Here is a 19,172-nt window from a genome sequence, read left to right as displayed (position 1 = left end):
TTGGAATAGTAATTTTTACCCACCCGCTATCCATCGCTTTCCCTACTGTTGCACTCACTGGAGTGGAAATAGTAATTTTTACCCCTACGCTATCCAACGCTTTCCCTACTATTGCACTCTCTTGAGTGGGAATAGTAATTTTTACCTTCCCGCTATCCAACGCTTTCCCTACTGTTGCACTCTCTGGAGTGGGAATAGTAATTTTCACCCCTACGTTATTTATTGCTTTACCTACTGTTTCATTTTCTGGAGTGGGAATAGTAATTTTACGTTCTACGCTACCCAATGTTTTCATTACCGTAGTTTTTTTTTAACTTTAAATAGTAGTTTTATTTATGTATCTATTTAATATTTTTTGTATTATTTTAGGTAATGTAGTATTTAATTAATTTTAAATATTTTGAAAGTATATTTAATTTTTTTAATGTATTAAAATAATTATTTACTTTTTATTTATGTAAATATTTTATGTGTGTAGATGTATTTGTACATTAAAGTATTTATAAATAATTTATAAGTAATTAAAATAATTATTAAAAGTTATTATTAAGTAAGTATATATTATATATTTTATATATATGTTTAATTAATGTTTTATTATTTCATATTTCATATTTATTAATTTTAAAGATTATTACATATTTTTAACTATGTTTATTTTATTTATTAGTATTATTTACTTTATTTTACACATTTATTTTAAACAGAAAAAACCCCGATATTTTTAATAACGATGTTTTTAACATTGACATTTTGGTTTTGATATTTTTGTAAAACTTACCTTGTTGTAGATAGGATGTCGATATACTTGCCTTCGATATTCCAGCATCGATGTTTCTGTAGGTCGATATTCTGTGAGTAGATATCCTGTCAGTGATTTGAAAGGAGCATACCATGGGTGTTGCTGTTGGTGTTCCTACGCAACACCCATGCATTTTGAATGTGTCAGAATTCTACGGCTCCCCAGGGGAGGTGTAGGGAGGCACAAAAAGGAGATGTATTTTTATTTCTCCTTGTTTTCTTCTCTTTTTATGCATGCTACATTCTGCAGCACACATAGAGAGAGAAAACACCTCTTGTGATTGTTTTTGTGCAGGAAGGTGTGCCTTCCTACACAAAAATTTTCATCCCCGCAAACCAGGCACCCTTGCACTATGGAGCACGGGTGCCTCTATTGGAGCATGACAGCCAGTTGTGGGCCAGCATAGGGTAGAGCACAGGGATCCATCATATTGTTGTAAATATGATGCATCCCTGTGCTTTGAAAGTAATGCAGCATGGCGCAGTCAAATGGCTTGCGGCTCTGCGCTGTATTACCCAAGTGTAGAAGTACATACAGTGTCTCAACACTGTAAATCCAAAAACACACCCTAAGAGATATTTGTGTACCTCTCATTATTTTTCTACTTTAATGTATCAGATTAAAAATGTGGGAAACGCCGCACATAAAAATCTGCACATTTATCTATATCCAACCATATAGTTTACTAATTCTTCTGAGTACTTGCAAAGAATGTGTGACAGGTTGCATATATGATTCCCCACATGGTTCTAAAAGACTACATATTTTTCAGTAAAACTTGTAAATACATGGGTTAGAGGTTGAATACATCAATACTCCCTGGATGATAGAATGAGTGCATAGGGGATGCCTAGGTGATTCCCTGAGGAAACAAGTAGTGCCTAGATGATTCCCTGACTATTTCATAACTCTATGGGTCATTCCATATATGCATACTTACTGCCTGCATGTTTGCATGAGTATGCCACTAGTATCTGGGTGTTTGGATGAGTGCATGAGTAGAGCCTGAATGATTAGACAAGTGTGTGACTAATGCTTTAATAATTCAATACATGCATAAATACTGGTGGGATGATTAAATGAGTGCAACTCTAGTGCCTGGATGATTGAAACAATGTATATATAGTATATAGGTGATTTATAGAGTGCATGGATAGTGCATACATGATTGTTTAAGTCCATGCATAGTACCTAGCTGATTGGATGCGTGCATGAATAGTGTTTCCGCGATTGGATGCTGCCCATTTGCTTTTGGTTGAGTGGACAGGATGTTTAGATAACAACATGGGTAGTGACTGAATAATTGACTAAGTGCATCCGTAGTACCTGGCTAATTAGACGAGAGAATGACTAGTGTCTGAGTGACTGCATGAGTCCATTGTTAAAGCTTGAGAGATTGGATGAAAGTAAGTGTACTGCTGGGGTGATTGTATTAGTGCAAGACTATTGCCTCATTAATTAAATGACTGCATTGGTACTGGATGGGTGATAGGTTTACTACAATGGTATTCTCTAAAGTAATTAGATGAGTGAAAGAGTAGCGCCTCAGTATTTTAATGACTACATGGGTTGTAAGTGAGTGTTTAGATGGCTGCGGTCCCAGAAAGGTGAGTTAATATCTCCTTAAATAGGCTCAGTCCCCCCGTGAATATGCCTTCCTTAAAATCCTTAAGTAGGTTGAGTGGCAGGTTAGCGAGTATGATCACCTTTCTAGGACCGCAATTACCAGCAATCTGTTGGGTATCAGACTGTGCCACGCCCACTTAGGGCGTTTCTTCATCAAATAAAGTGTTGAATGAAGTGAGAGGTGAGTCGTCTTTTCCCCCTGTGCCTGTCCATGAGGAAGGGGCGTGCCAGCCCTGAAACACGTCGGACCATGAATGAAATTGACGAGTGCCAGGAAAGTGAGTGACAGCAGGGCCAGCTTATAGGAGCTGGGGAGAGCGTTGTGTGCTCTCGAAGCTCGAGGGCTTTTGTTGATTTTATATATATATATATATATATATATATATATATATATATATATATATATTGCGAACACCGGAATCCCTCAATCCTCGGGATACACCAAACGAGAGCACACAGAGCCAGTATCTCGTGGTTAAGCCAAATTTATTCGGATTTCTCTGCAGAAAACAATAAGCTCACAAACGCGTTTCGGCGTTTCCGCCTTCGTCAGTGTGAGCGCGCGTTTGGTAGTTCGCCATTCTTAAACACCACCACAGTGATCATCTATCACGTGTCAATTGATCAACAACACAAAGGAAGGCACACCAGGTTCGCCGGAATTATCACGGCGGCCATCTTATAATGGTAACGCAAAGCAATGTATGCAGCCAAATTATAGAATCATATGACAATCAAATTATTCATATGTTAAATTCCACTTATTTACAAATCAATTCAAAAAATAATTTCAATTCATTCATTCTCTTTGAATACATTTCGACTCATGATATGCATTGTACTATATGTCTCACATAAGTGAATTAAATGCACCTTAGGTGCCTTCTCAACTTATATATAACCATACATCGGTATATTCAGGAAAGGTTCACACACGAGGTTTCTCCATGCGTAACCTGCACCATTGTCCTGCCCTGAATGGGCTACAAATCATAAGAAATTCATTCAAAACAATACATTTCACAGTGTAATGGGGAGAAGTAAACATTCCTCAGTTAACGTGTATCACATCCAGGATCCAAAATTTCAAGAAAACAACACCTAGAGTAGGGTGGGGTGATTAGATGTGTGTCCACATCTCCTCCTCATTATTCATCCCACCCGGGGCCTTGGTCTGAAGCTGAATAATGAATCTTGATTCCAAGGTTCTCAATTTCTTCACCCAATTGCCCCCTCTCTCTGTTCTGACCAGCTGATCCAGTATAAAATATGTCAGTAAATTGCTGTTGCTATTGTGTTTCTGCTCGAAGTGGCGAGCTACAGGATAATTGGGGTCTTTTGTTGTGATGGCCCTCATATGCTCCAAGACCCTCAATTTCGTAGCTTTTATGGTGCTGCCTATGTATTTCAGTCCACAAGGACAGGTCAAGCAGTACACTGTGTAGTCAGAGTTACAGTTAAGTAATTTGGTGATCTTACTCTTAGTTTTCTTGCCTGGTATGTGATATTCCTTCACTTTCTGAGAATTCTTACAGGCCTTACACTTCATACAGGGATAGAAGCCAGAAACAGCACTTTTTTTCTTTCTCTTTTTCTCATAATGGCTATTCACCAAGAAATCTTTAAAGGAATTTCCCTTCCTATAGGTGACAAGGGGATAGTCAGATACCAATTTACCAATTACAGGGTCTGCTTTCAGGATCCTCCAGTTCTTCCTTAGTATGTTAAAAATTTCTGGGGATTTGTCTGAAAAATCCGTGATTAATCGGATCCTAGAGTCTAGAGGTTTGACCGTATCCCTTAGTAGGTCGCTCCTCTCAATTTGGTCGCTTTTCATTTCGGCTCTATCTAAGATCCCTTGCCCATAGCCTCTCTGTTTGAATCTCTCTCGTGTCTGTTCCTTTGCTACTCCGAACTCCTGTGTGGTGGAGCAGTTGCGTTTCAAACGCAAGAACTCCCCCAGGGGAATGTTGTTAATGACACTGCGCGGATGATAGCTCTGTGAGTGTAATATAGAATTACCCGCAGTGGGTTTTCTATATACCGCAGTTTGTATGGATTTGTTCTCCACATAGACCCGAAGGTCCAGGTAGAAAACCTCACTCTTGCTAATATTGCTGGTGAATTGTAAATTCAAACTGTTCTTATTTAAATCAGCAATATATCTCTCAGCTTCCGACTGTGGACCACGCCACACCAAAAAGAGATCATCGATGTAGCGGGTCCACAGAACGATGTTATTCATCCACTTTTCATTTTGCCAGGAAAGTGAGTGACAGCAGGGCCAGCTTATAGGAGCTGGGGAGAGCGTTGTGTGCTCTCGAAGCTCGAGGGCTTTTGTTGATTTTATATATATATATATATATATATATATATATATATATATATATATATATATATATATATATATATATATATATATATATATATATATAAATCACCAACACTTATCCGTCAGGAAAGTACGTAACCAACACACCAGGAGTTGCTGTGCTCAGAAGTTTATTTTTTGGCAGCAAAACAAACAACGCGTTTCACCTCACGGCTTGCTCACGTTTGTTGTGAACTCCGATCCCTAGTCCTATTACATTCTCAATATGTAAACATAAACGTAGGACTTTGATATCCACACCCATAAGTGAAAAAATGTAAAGTTAACGGACATTTTGGAACAGGAATCGCCATCGGTATACATAATGTTCATTATATGTGTTTGTGACAGCATTTATACTTCTAATTCAAGTGAAATCGTATGGTCAGAAGAAATATTATACCTAATAATCACAAAAGTAACGAGTGGTCATTGTGGGAAGTATGTGTGCAGTATCGCCCAAGTGGGCATAAAACACGCTATTTACAGATCGGCTTGTCCCTTTATCAGTCATGACAGTTAGTGCACTAACTGGTTGTTTTTTCGAACCATAAAATTATTTAGTTCTTATGTTTAGGCATTGTTCATGTTTTCACAAAGATAGTCATTATGCATTCGATTCCCAGGGGGGCAACTAATAAACATATGTAAATTACATATATAGAAAAACAACCACATAGATTTTTCACATATCAAGCCCAAGTGGGCATAAGGCACCTGTCTCTGTCTGATTAGAGTATATAACCACTTGGTTTATCATATCTTCTCATATTGATGACCCACAGAACATTATTTACAATTGGCCTCATTCTCCTGATCACTTCCCATTCAATAGATTATGTTAAAGTCACAAATAAAGAAAGATTTCTTCCATGTCACACCCAATGGTCTCACTGGCGTCTCTGTATGTATTTGTCCCAAACGTCCATAATTGTAGAAAATAGATTCTGAAAATTAAAAACATATATACACAATTTTAAAAGAAAGACGATAAAGCTGTCCAGCTACTACTGTTTCCAAATATTCTAGCAAATTATCAAATCCATTACAGTTTTAACATTTCATTTCTCCAAATGAACAGAAAGCTCCTCATGGTTATTCAAACCTTGCGGAAATGTGGTTTCGAAGTCAATAATATATTTTGATTCCATTTTGCGAAGGCATGTGGTTCTATTACCCCCACGTATTCCTAAATCAACTTTATCAAGTACCACCATTCTCAACAGGCTCTCATCCTGAAAATGATATTTAAAGAAGTGTCTGGCCACAGGATATTGGATGTTATGGTTCCTAATGGCCCTAAGGTGTTGCAATACCCTTTCCTTTGCTTTCAAAGTGGTACTCCCTATATACCATTTATCGCATGGACAAATAAGTAGATAAACACAGTACATAGTGTTGCATGTTACTGTTTTCTGTATGGAGAATACTCTTCCTGTTCCTGGTACCGTCACTTCTTTACAGTTGGTACTGTTTTTACAAGCCTTGCATGATCTACAGCATCTGAAGCCTGGAATATCTTTGGGGATCGTGTTACTGGTCACACAATTGGGACTAAGTTCATCTCTCAAGGATTTACTCTTCCTGAACGTAACCTGTGGATTATCGTTCAGGTGGGGTTTCAGGTGTTGATCGGTTAGTAGCACATGCCAATGTTTGTTCAAAATTGTTTTCACTGCCATTGCATATTATATATATAACTCACCAACCCAGTTCCCAGTAAATAAACAGGACCCAAGATGCTCGGGTTCACACCTTCAGTTTATTGTGACTTGCAGTGACGCCTTTCGACCGTCTCCGCCGTCTTTCTTATATACATACATATTCAGTTCCAAAATCTTCCAAGGAAGAGACAGCACTAGCAGAAGAGGGAAATAACTACATTTAATTCCACAAGTAACACGTATGGACGCATTTTGGCTTGCGCCTTTGTCAACGCACAGCTTTGCCTATGCGCTTCCGTGTTTTATAAACACAAATCATTGGTTAAGTTTCCTGTGTCATCATTAATTCATCAACAATGAAAAAGGACAATGTGTCCAGGTTAATCAAAACATACATTTGTGAGCGCCATCTTTTAACATGTTTTCTGTATACCTAATATGTGTATATATCCAATATTGCACTTGATAAAAACCTTCAATTGCCTAATTCATTGCTTATACATAAGTTTTTCAACGTACTCTTCATCACATATTGTGCGTTTTATAATACATTTGTGAATATATATATTCCATGAAAATCATGTTTCTGTGCACAAATTGTCATTGCTTATCTGATGTTCCACAGTCGCCAGTAGGTAGTTATAGTTAGGACCATGTTTCCAGAGGAAAAGCATTTTCCGACTTGCCTATACCTTTAGCACCCTTTGACATATCTTCCCGAAATTTTACAAAAAAAGTGTGCTGGTGATTCTAGTTGTGTCTTGAAAGTTTTGGGGTGATCCGTCAATCGGAAACAGAGAAAAAGGGGGTGTCAAAAAAAGTGTCTTTCACTTATATAATTCCCATAGGAGTTTTGAACAGAACTACACTCCAAACTGCTGAACAAAGTTACACCAAATATGGCAGACAGCAAGCTTTTGATATGCAGATTGTGCTTTTTGTTATTAGGTGTAAATCTGTTACACAGTTTTCAAGAAATTGAAAGAAATTCAAATTTGTATATTTACGATCATGGCTAATTCACGAATAATGACGACTTTGTGCAGGGAAATGCAGGGCTCTGATTGGCTGCTAATACTTCAAACAGGAAGTGTTGACAGCCTTCAGGGGGCTCAGCTGAAGCCGAGTCCCATAAAAAAGAAAAGAAAGGGGGCAGTGTAGAAATACCCTGATCTCCAGGCATTGGTCTTGTCCCAGAGGGACCCCGACAGGGCAAAAGCATCTTTTTTTTTTCAACTTTGCGAATTTGCTGCACATTTTTTAAAACAAGCACAGGCTCCATGCTTGATTTGTAAAGGGCCCCCTGGTGGGTCCGGTCCCGTGGGCAATTTTTAAAAAAAGAAGAGGGGGCACACAGGGCCCCCATCCTGAGGCTCAGGGACCACCACTTCCCTGTGGATTTACTTTTAAAAAGTTGTACGTGGGGCTATGCGGACTCCTTCGGTCACCAGGGACCACACCTCTCCCAGTACTTCCTTGGTTTTGTAAAAAGGAGGGGGCTGTTCTCGACATGGGGACCACCACCTCCCCAGGGTGGCCCATACAAATCAAAAGGAGAAGAGCTGTGCAGCCCCCCCATACCAAGCCCGGGGAACCGCCACCCTAGGGACGGCTCCTGCTAAGTCCCGGGGTGCCCACTCCTGGGACATGGGTGTTTCCTTTTGCTAGGTGGGAGCTTTGACAGCTCACATTAAGCAAAAGCAAACACTTCAGTTTCAGTGGGCAGGAGCTGTCAAAGTGCTCCCACCCACTGGAAGGGGATGTGTCATCTCTTTCCCTTCCTGCAGACATGTGGGCAGAGAAAGAGATAAAATTATTGCTCCTGCATGAAAGGAGCTGCCTTTCCAGCAGCTCCTTCTGTGCAGCAGCAATGCTGGCTCCTACAGGAGGGGGACAGCTCGTGCCTTGGGGCCTTGAGGCTCCCCCCGTGATCCACGGGGAAAAGAGGCAAAATAAGGTGGGAAACGAGCAGAAATAGGCAAGATAAAGGTCAGTAATGAGCAGAAAGAGTCAAAATGAAGGTCAGCAATGAGAAGCTAGAGGCAAAATAAAAGTAGTAGTGAGCAGAATGAGGTAGAATAATGGTCAGAAACATGCAGCAAGAGGCAACATATAGGTGAAAAATGAGCAAAAAGAGGCAAAGTAAAGGTGAGAAATTAGCAGAAAGAGGCAGAATAAAAGTCAGAAGGGAGCAGAAAGAGCCAGAACAAAGGTCAGAAACGAGCAGAAAGAGGCCGAATGAAGATCAGAAACGAGCAGATAGAGGCAAAATAAAGGTCAGCAACGAGCCGAGAGCGGCAAAATAAAGGTCAACAAAAAGCAGAAATAGGGAAAATAAAGGTGAGAAATGAGCAGAGAGAGGCAGAATAGGGGTCCGAAACGAGCAGCAAGAGGCAGAATAAAGGCCAGAAATGAGCAGAAAGACGCAAAATAAAGGTCAAGAACAAGCAGAAAGAGGCAAAATAATGAGCAGAAAGGCAAAATAGAGGTCAGAAACGAGCAGCAAGATTCAAAATAGAGGTCAATAATGAGCAGCAAGAGGCAGAATAAAGGTCGGAAGCGAGCAGAAGGAGGTAAAATAACAGGCAGAAAGCGGCAAAATAGACAGAAGGAGCAAGCGAGCAGAGAAAGGCAGAAAAACTAGCATAAGAGGCACAAAACCAAAGGCAGCAGAGGATAGTGGACTGGAGGCAAGCTGGACAGGAGGATCATCACAGGGGGAGTTGGCAAGAAGTCCTGCTCCTTTGTGCGACCCCACTGTTTTTGAAGCATGCACCCACTGATAGACCCACTAATTTACTCACAAACCCACTCAAGCACCTACTCACAGACCCACACATACCACTCACAGACCCACTCACAGGCTCACACACACTCACAGACCCATTAAGAGACTCACACACCCACTCATGTACCCACTCACAGATCCACTCAGAGACTCATGCACCCACTCACAGATCCACTCAGAGACTCACGCACACACTGACTGACCCACTCAGACACTCACTAACTCACTCACAGGCCCACTCAGAGACTCACATAAGCACTCACAGACCCACTTTGACACTCATGCACCCACTCAATCACACATTCAGAGACTCATCTATCCACTGACAGACCTTGAAAGACACTCATGCACCCACTCACAGACCTAGTCAGAGACTCATGCACCCACTCACAGACCCATCAGACACTCATGCACCAACTTACAGGCACACTCATGCATCCAGTCAAAGACCCACTCAGACACTCATCCACCCACTTACAGACCCATGCAGACACTCATGCACCCACTCAAAGAGCCACTCAGAGACTCATACTCACTCACAGACCCATTCAGAGACTCACACACACTCACGCACCTACTCACTCATAGATTCACAGGCCTACCAGCAGATCCACTCAGACACTCACTCAGCCTCTCATGCATCTATTCACAGACCCACTCAGAGACTCTCAAACACCCTCACAGACCCATTCAGGCACTTATCCACCCACTCACAGACCCACACAGACACTAATTTTCCCATTAACAAACCTACTCAGAGACTCATGCATCCACTCACAGAACCACTCAGAGACACAGGCACCTGCTGACTGACCCACTCAGACACTCACTTGCCCACTCAGAGACTCACACAACCACTCAAAGACCCACTCAGACACTCATGCACCCAATCTCTTGGCCATTCAGAGACTCATCCATCCACTCACAGACCTTCACAGACCTAGTAAGAGACTCATGCACCACCTCACAGACCTATTCAGACACTCATACACCCACTTACAGGCACACTCACACATCCAGCTAAAGACCCACTCAAGCACTCTTGTCCCACTCAAAGACCCACTCAGACAATCATGAACCCACTCAGAGATTCACTCAAACACTCATGCACCCACTCACAGACCCACTCAAACACTCACTTCCCCACTCATAAATCCACACAGGCACTCATCCACCTACTTACACAGCCATGTACACAGCCATACAGTCACTCACACGCCAACTCACAGACCTATACAGCCACTTACACACCCACAAACCCACTCAGAAACCCATACAGCCACTCATAAACTCAGCTACCTATACAGCCACTCGCACACCCACTCTCAAAGGTTAGAGCTAGGAAATTGCATTTAAATAACCATTGAAATTCACTGAAAAGAAGCAAAGGTTATAGAGATGCCATAGTTAGGAACTAGAATTTTGAAAAATGTAGAAATTCAGTGAAACAACCAAAGGATACAGGGACTTTGTAATTAAGTTCAGATTTCACTCCCAAAAAAAACAGGGAAATTAAGCAGTTATAGTTACCTGAGCTACCTATAACATACGCCCTTCAGTGCACTGCTTATGACCTCACATATTACATCACTCATTACATTGTCAGTTACATCACTGATGACATCATTGATGACATATTAAATTACACCACTGATGACATCATCCACAGAACCACTCACACCCCATACAAACTCTGATACACCCACTCACATACGAACACAATCACTCACACACCCATTTACAGACTCATATAACTATGGGCACACTAATTCACTCACACAATCACTAATGTACCCATATAGCCACTCACAAACCCATACAGTCACTCACACACCCACACAACCACTCACATACCTATACAAACACTCACATACCCATTCACACAGTCACTCACACAACTACTCACTCACTCATAAAGCCACTCACACAGCCACTCACCCACCCATAAAGCTACTAACAGAGCTTCTCACCCATACAGCCACTTTCACACCAATTCACTCATCCACAAAACCACTTACATACACATTCACACAGCAATACACTCATGTGCCCACGTTACTAATCTGTGCAGCCACTCACCCAAATACCTACTGTGCAAAACAGCCACTCACACACCCACACACTTACCCATATACCTGGTCAAACAGCCACTCAACCGTACATCCACTTACACACATGGTCACTCACTCATAGAGCCAATCACACATCCACTCAGTCGCCCATTCAGCCACTCATGAGCACACTCATCCACCCATAGAGCTACTCACACAGCTACCAGTCACAGATACAGTCTCTCACGCACACACTTACCCACCAATACAGTCACTCACACAGTCACTCACCTACCCATACAGCTACTCACACACTCACTTATTCACTAATACAGCCACAGACACACCCACTCACACACCCATATAGCTACCCACTACATTGATACAGACAGTCACAGTACCACTCAGATGACGTATATTAGAAACAGTATCACTCATTAGTAGTACAAAAGGAATAGTAATTTAACAAATACAGTAGCTTAGCATAAGTAAAAAGTAAAAAGAATTTACAAAACCCTTACACTCACTGGAAGATGTTGTCAGCGATGGCATTTCAGATGTCATCAATTATGTCTTGAGGAATGTAAAATGTGAAATCATAAGCAGTGCATTGTGGGGGTATAAGTTATAGTTAGGTCAGATAGATATGTATAAGAGGCCCTATGGAATAAAAGTGCCTGAAAATTCAACGTTCCTCATGTGCGTGCTCTCTTCCACGTGGAGCAGGGTTTGTTTGGATAAATATATATATATATATTATATATATATGTATCCCCTTCCCCGCGGGGCTAATTCCCCCGCTGTGCTGGGGGAAAGGGTGGCGCGCACAGCGCCGCGGTGCTCGTGACGAGCTCAGCTCGTCACGCAGTACAGTGGCGCTGTGCTCATGAAAAGCTGAGCTCATCGTGACCACGCCGTTTTCATTGAACGCTCAGCACAGCGGGGGAATTATCCCCGCGTGTGAGCGCCATGCTTGTCATGACGAGCTCAGCTCATCATGAGCACAGCGGCACCATGACTCATGACGAGATGAGCTCGTCATGAGCACGGAAGAGGTTAAATATATATATATATATATATATATATATATACACACACACACACACACACTTATGTATGTATACATATGTATACATAAGTATATAGGGAGAGGAGTGGGGGAGAACAAAGTTGAGAGAGACAGAAGCATAGAAGATAAGGGTATTAGGAGAGAAGAGAGAAATAGTGTATACAAATAGGTAGTTTAATAAAATAATACCATGACACAAACAAATCAGTGTTGTATTTCATTCAGTGTGACCCTCTTTGTATTGGTGGTTCTGTCCTTCTTGCTGGATAAGCCACTTCTGTAGACATTTCTATTTAGTGCTCACTGCCACCTATATTTTCCATTCTTTGTCCATTATTTATAAATGAAGCACACAAATGCACTGAGAATGAAAAGAATGTCATGGCAATGCAGTGTGTGCTTGCTCATCAGACATACTGGATAACATAAATAAATATAACCTTATACATTATAGTGAAAAAAATACAAACCCAAAATGTGTGCACTTTTTTTACTGCAGATGCGTCGCCATTTTTAGCACTTTCACCTTCTAAAATCTCTTGTTGATTTCAAGGTAATGCAGTGGATTGTAAGGTGACTTTTTTCAAATCTGAAGTTTCTAGCCTAGAGAAAAGTATGGACGGCTTTTCTTTCTTAGGCTTTTAAGCAGTTGATGCTGTTGCCAATGATGGAGGCTTTTTGTTTTTTTTCCTGAGACTTGTCAAATGGCTTGTCATAAAGACAAGTCATCTAATGGACGTGGTTTTACGTTCATTGCTACTTGGGCGATCATGCTCCGGAAGAAAGCATTAGCCTGTTTTTGGGCATCCTTTTGAGTTACAGCTGCCGCCAGCCTAATGGTTCTAACACATCTACTGAAAGGTGCAAAATTACAGTAAAATTGAATATACACAGGACACACTGACATTAAGCCACATTGTCTTCAAGGAAATAACACAGGAGACCAATGCCACTAACCATAGTGCTCCACGCTCCGCTCCCCAGCAAGAATGACGATTCCTAAGATACAAAAGTATCTTCACTCTTCCTATTGTAATGTAATGTTCAGGTAAACAACTGCGGAAAGCCCCAGCCACAGTTTCAGAGTAGCATTAAGCAAGCAACCGACATAGCTGAAACCATAGTAATGGATGGAGTGAACATTACATTCCTAACTGAAACCTGGCTAAATGACCATTCCACTCCGATACTTGATCTGCTTGTACCACCTGGCTATTCTATCATTCAACAGGACAGACCAGGACACTCAGGCGGCGGAATAGCAATAATTCTCAAAACTGTCATACAGCTCAGCTCCTTTGAAACCACAAATTGGTCAACATTTGAATACCTAGGAGTCAAACTCATAACCAAAGGTGCAACTCCTATCAAACGTCATACCATGGATCATCCCCCTACGAATCGCTCAACCTACATTGAATAACGACCTGAAAACACATTTATCTCCAACCAACACCAGATGTGTTATTAGGAGATTTCAATCTTCACTGGAATGACAGAAACAACAACAAGGTTTGCAACTTAATTAACTTACTCGAAATCAACGACTACACAACACTCTCCAATGGGAGTCAACGAACGAGGATTTAAAAATCCCTTGGATGACGAACTGTGTACATGGAACTGGCATTGAGAAATGCAAAAAGCCGAAACGTGTCTGCCAGGCACTGTTGAACTGCGCCGTGAAAATCTTTTGCAAGGCCAAGGTGGTGAAATAAAGCTTACCTCAAGTGTACTCCAGCTGTGTCAGAGCCCATTTTTACTTCGGAGTGGGAGTTTGAGTTTATGTATGTCCAGGTGGTCAGCGCCTGTAAACTGACACGCCTCTCGGTCTGGTGCAACAGGGACAAGGCTGACAACAGTGGTAGAATGTATGAAACGACATACCGCGGCACCCCCGGCAGTGATGTTCTCATGGTTGCAAAGGAGAGAGAGAGAACACAGATTCACTGCTGAACTGGCCATTGATAGTGTAAGTTTAACCCACCATAGAGCCTGCCGCAATGGTAGGAATGCAGTCTGACAGCTGATGTGAATCTGGGCATTATTATGTGCATGAGAAATTATTACGTAGCCAATGCTTGCATATTTGGCCTGCACAATACCATTTTGTGGCTGTACATGAGGAGCACTGTGATGTGTTTCCAGGGATAAACGTAAGTGCGCGAGTATGATGTAAGAAGAGGACAGTATTGACAGCGGACTGAGACTGAGTATTCACTGGAATCTGTAGTCCTCTCTTCATGACTATGTGGCACCCTCTAATGGGAGTCCACGAACGAGGATTTAAGATCCCTTGGATGACTTACAGTGTACATGTAACTGGCATTGAGAAAGGCAAATGGCCGAAAAGCGTCTGCCAGGCGCTTTTGAACTGCACCGTGAACTAGAGATGTGTCATTGTCCGTTTTTACTTCAGAGCATGAGTTTGAATATATATCTGTAAATAACTAACCCACATCAGAGATGCTACTCTAGATGAGATAATCACAAGAGGGGAACTCACCACTCTTCAATTCATCGCACCCATCGACTGTTCAGATCACCTTCTCATACACTTCAGACTAGAGGCCAACCACACATGATACCAAAACTCACCCAATAAACAAACACACAGGTCAAAGAACATCCAACAAATTCCCTGATCAACAATGGATTCTAAAACTGATGCACAACTTCACTCACATCCTCATCTACACATGGTAGATGACCTCACCGACCACTATAACTCAACTGCGACAAACCTGCTTGACCAAGTTCCTTCACTCAAACTGAAGAGATCCAGAAAGACCCTGTCTAGATCCTGGTTCAATCTAGATCTAAACACAGATAGGAGGCAACTAAGAATGACTGAAAGACTAATGAGATAGAACACGTCACCAATACACCTTGCTCGCCTCAGATCTAAGTGCCTCACCTACAAGAAACACATCTTTAGGGAAAAATCAGCTTTCTTTCGCACTCAGTTGGACCGGTTGAAGAACAGACTGAGAAATCTATACAACATAATTAAACAACAAACTACCCCCACCGCCCAACAGAAAGTTATAGCTAGGGCTGGGCGTAGTTTGTGAAGTAGTGCTTTGCGAAGCTACGCGAAGTGCACTTCGCACTACACGAGCTGCGCGTAGCACTACGCGAACTGCGTAGTTGCATGTTCGCACTGTGCAAGATGCCGTTTTCAATGATTGCACATTGCGGACAAGCATCCGGCACTGTGCAATCATTGAAAACAGCATCTTGCACAGTGCGAGCTGTAGTTTTCTGCCGCTCGAGGAGATTTTTTACTCGAGCGGCAGCTTTCTCAACGCGGACAGGTAGTTTCTCATCACGAGCGGTCACAAGCATACGCGACCATTCGCAATGAGAAACCAGACCCCCCCGCGTTGAGAATCTCGCAGGGAGGTTTATTTTCCACGCTCGCGATCAGCAACTTGATGTTGCTGATCGCGAACGAGAAAAAAGTCTCGTCAGGATGTCATTTTGCTTGCTCGCGGTCATCAACTTGACGTTGAGGACCGCAAGCAAGCAAAATATGACCGCTGCGCTACGCTAAGCGTGTTCGCACTGTGCTATGTGCATTTCGCGTAGAGCGAAGTTGCGCAAACTTCGCAAACTATGCTGGCGTAGCATAGTGCTTTGCCCAGGCCTAGTTATAGCCACTAATGAACGCTATGAAGAAATAGCAAATTTCTTCTCAGAGATAATACTGAAAATGTAACAATCTCTTACCCATGTCACAAGTTTGACTACTCAGCTCCCCTGCTCTTATGACATACCCTTCTCCATGGTAAGTCTATATACAGGCCCAACCTCGTACCTGAAAAACACACAAATATCTATTATCAAGGAGGAGCTTCACTCACTAAAGAATAGTACCAGTTGATCAAAGTTCAAATTATTGAGAGAAGATGAAGTCCACAAGGTAATTGCAAACTTGAAACCCACATCCCATACCACAGATCCCCTCCAATCCCCCTTAGTACAGAACTTGAATCACATCATCTCACCGTTCGGGACCAAAATCATCAATGCTTCCCTCTTTCCTAGCAAAAGCAAACAAAAATTGCGTCCTGATTCAACTCAACACATTGAGAAATCAACCTACATGACCCCTTCCAATCAGGATTCAGAAAAGGGTGTAGCATGGAAACTGTTATGCTCAATATAGCAGATGACATTCTCTGAACTTTAGATGAAGACAACTCTTGCCTCCTAATCCTACTCGACCTATCAGCGGTGTTTGATACAACCACCAAATTTTACTTGACACCCTCAAAAATCTCACAGGTATCAATGGCACGGTCCTAAGATGGTTTCCATCCTATCTACAACATAACTTGCAACAAATAAAAATTGGCAGTTGTCTCTCTCAACCCACTCCAGTTCCACAAGGAATTTCTCAAAGTTCAATCCTCTACCCAGCCCTTTTCAACCACTTCATGGAACTCCTCACCATTATCCTGAAACAAGCAAGGGTGAAGTATCACCTTTATGTGGACGACACTCAAATTTACTACAAAATATCATCCCACAGCGACATCCGCTATCTGAATACCATACTAAATAAGATACAAAACTGCCTAAACATTGATCATCTAAAACTAAATCTAAATAAACCCAAGCTTTTACTCTTTTCTCCAATTGGCAAGTCATCACCAATCCATAAATGGCTAAAGAGCATGGATGCTCTGAACTCTTTTTTCGCACTCTCCATCTCTGTTAAGACTGTAGGAATCGCCCTAGACCTAAATATGTCAATGAAAAAACACATCAATAATTCAGCCAAAGAGGCGGAGCCAAGTCGGCATCGAAGATGGCCGCCCAGTCCCCCGGCTCCGTGTTTCATCTCCTCCTCAAGACGCCTTCTGCCTGCTGTCCTGAATGACAATGGACGCGAGCGGGCGCAGGAGCAGCTCCGGTTCTTGGTGGCGCGTCCCCGAGGTCTGTACTACCTCCACAAAGGGAGAAGCGGAAGGTGGCGTTTGCGGCCTGTGGCAGCGTGAAGACCGGGGACTCGCCTGAAGGCTGATCCGGCCGCCAGTCGAACAACAACGGCCGCCGGTTGCAGTGGGGGCCGGTCGGCTCCGGATTGAATCGGGTCGGCCGATTTTCGGGTCGCTCGCCCATTTGATGGGGGACATGCCTACGAGACCGACCCTTCCTGGTTTCCCTGGGTCGTTTGTCCCCCCCCCTTCTTATTTTTGGAACTTTGCTCGCCTGCCGCCGGGGACCGTGGCTGGACCTGTCCCGCTAATTGCGGGAGAATCCTGAACTTGAGCCCAGTCGCATTTCATGGCGCGGACTCCCCCGGCGGCGGTGTTTTTGGTCGAGTCTCCGCTGTTTTAGTGCCCTGATCGTTAACCCAGGACGCCTGATGCCCTGCTGCGCATGCCTTGGCCCCGATCTCAGATGGTGCTTCCTCGTAACGTAGTGGAGGGGGCAGAGTGCCACATCCGTGATACTGCTTCCCGGCCTGATTCCTGTCCTATGGAGAAAGGGCGCTTGACAACACAGGGGACATGGAGCAGACCTACATCTTGGCGATTTCCCTGCTGCCACAGCTAATCTCCGTTATATTTTGTCGCAGGATGCCCGTTCACTGGGTGGTATGCTGGAGGGTGTTATCTTTGTTGCGGGACTACTGAGCCCGGATGGTGCGTGGCTTACCTAGGCGCGATAAGATGGCGCCGGTACTGATATCCTGTAACCTGGAACACGGGCTCTCGAGCTATCTCCAGTGGGTGACGTTTGTGATCTGTGTCTATCCGTGGGCCCCTGCCTGGAACCGAACTAGGGACTTTGTTTCCACGCCATGCTGTTGATATCTTTGGTTCTGCTCCACCCTCGCTTTACACTGTGACGCTCTTTTCCCTGATCTGACTTTTTGATTGCGACGTGGCAGTCATGTTGCTGTGTCAGGTTTGGTCCACCACGCTGGCAGGGAGCGGGCGCGGATGTGGTCTGCTCGCAGTGTGGCACTACAGACTTGCTGCTGTTTCGATTTCCTCCGCTATCTTTAATCCTTATGATTGCTGATTTGGGGTGTGACAATTTGGTGGGCCATTGTGGTATGCGCAGGACGGGTCAAAGACAAATGCTGTTTCTTCCGTTTCGATATTTCCTGCCTGCGGGTTTAAGGGGGATGTGTGACGTATTGCTTTATTTCTGTTGCGATGCTGGGCTGCTCCTGTGCCTCGTGCATTGTTCTATTCTGTTGCTTTACTGCGGGGGTGTTTTATGTCCTGTCTACATCCGTTCCTTGCTGAGGGAGAGGCCGGGGGACTGCTAGAGGGCTCCCCTCCATTTTCCATTTCCTTCTTTTCTTCCCTCGCTTGGGTTCCTTCTTTAGTCTAGGTGGGTGGTAGTTTCTTTTCTCTATCTTCTTAATTTCGGGTTTCATGACAGGGGCGACAGGCACTCTGCTGAGGGGGAGGCCGTAGCTGGAGGCAGGGGTGCAGGGTGGGGGGTATTCTCCGTTTTTCTTTCTCTTTTTCAGTTTCTAGGGCCTCTATTTCTTCTTGTTCTACTTGCCTTCTTCTCTTCTTTCTTTCCCTTTTTCTCTATGGGATTCCGAATGGTGTGTGGTTTACCGGATACTCTTATGTCTTCAACCAGTATGGGGGATGTTATAATAACTTCTTTTTGGATCCAGCGGGCGGGTGCTGCGCGGGGGGGGGCGTGCTGTAATGTTTGTTGTTTATCCTGTTTTAATGCGCGTTCTTGCATGCGCCCCGCTTGAAGTGGTCCCGAATGTGCATATCCTGATTTGTGACATCCCCTACCCCTGGTGTTACTACA

The 19,172-nt window shown here is 43.1% G+C and overlaps 1 long non-coding RNA gene across 1 annotated transcript in view; it reads right to left on the bottom strand.

Annotated features, from left to right (window-relative positions):
• Positions 1-5,609: 5,609 nt before the first annotated feature.
• LOC144783105 (uncharacterized) overlaps positions 5,610-19,172 on the bottom strand; it is a 175,527-nt gene continuing 161,964 nt past the window's right edge. Inside the window, exon 3 of the long non-coding RNA XR_013601404.1 lies at positions 5,610-5,746. This is a non-coding gene — a long non-coding RNA (uncharacterized LOC144783105). The remainder of the gene's footprint in view (positions 5,747-19,172) is intronic.

The sequence above is a fragment of the Lissotriton helveticus genome, chromosome 9 (genome assembly GCF_964261635.1).
Source record: "Lissotriton helveticus chromosome 9, aLisHel1.1, whole genome shotgun sequence".
Lineage (NCBI taxonomy): Eukaryota > Metazoa > Chordata > Amphibia > Caudata > Salamandridae > Lissotriton > Lissotriton helveticus.
Note: the sequence above shows the minus strand (reverse complement) of the source record. Positions and strands in the feature narration are given on the sequence as shown.